Raw genomic sequence first — 950 nt, forward strand, 5'->3', positions numbered from 1 at the left:
TGCAAAACATGTGACTTTCTCATGCCTTTGAATCTTATTGCCCTCTTCTCATGGATTTATTCATGGTTTTAGTTGATCAAGATCAGACAGCCGATAGAAATAACCTCTGAATCTAGATGTCAAACGTCTCAAACAAACTAATAACCTTTACTCTGACTAAATTTGAGTCAAACTAATCATTTTCTGATGCAAATCAACTTGCAAAGGAGAACCCTTGTAGTCAACGTGCCAAGCGAGTGTTTCTTCACAGATTCCACCCTGGATTATGTTATCAATTGTCTCAAGTGAAAGCCCTTGCAAATAACAAACGCCTCGTGATGATAATTGTCATATCCCCTCCTGAAGTATTATGTGCATCTCTATTCCTTATTTAAACAGTCATTCGATTGCAGATAATGGAAACAAAATAGGGAGGAACATCAAGTGTTTATTCGCCAATTTACATTTCCCGGGGATCCTCCATCAGAGCCAATATTTGCACTTCCATTGACTTGCACACTCGAAGCGACTTCGCATCAGCTCCATGACAAAATAATGAAGCAATGCGCATTATTGTTAACAATTGATATTGTGGAAGTTTTCTTTTATGATTGTCCACATTACCTTTAGTATTTTGGGCCAATTCACTTCTTGCTCTACCACAGATATACCACCAGGGTTGTGGTGGCTGATGTAGTGAACGCCAGGCTGGGGTTTGAGTCCCGCTCAAACTCATTAGTTTCTTTGGTCGCTGTAACCTCACTATCCTTGTGAATTAAGGATGGGGTGTTTTGGAGAGCCTAAAAGTCTATCTGCCGAGTAATCAGTAGCCATTGCCTGACCTTCCTTGGTCCTAGCTTGGGTAGAGAGGTGGTTTGGGTGCTGATCACATGTATATATGGTCAGTCTCTAGTGCATTGTCCTGTTCGATAGGGCAATATCACTGCCCCTTGCCTCTGCCATTCATGAGT

Source organism: Palaemon carinicauda, chromosome 16 (genome assembly GCF_036898095.1).
Source record: "Palaemon carinicauda isolate YSFRI2023 chromosome 16, ASM3689809v2, whole genome shotgun sequence".
Taxonomy (NCBI): Eukaryota; Metazoa; Arthropoda; class Malacostraca; order Decapoda; family Palaemonidae; genus Palaemon; species Palaemon carinicauda.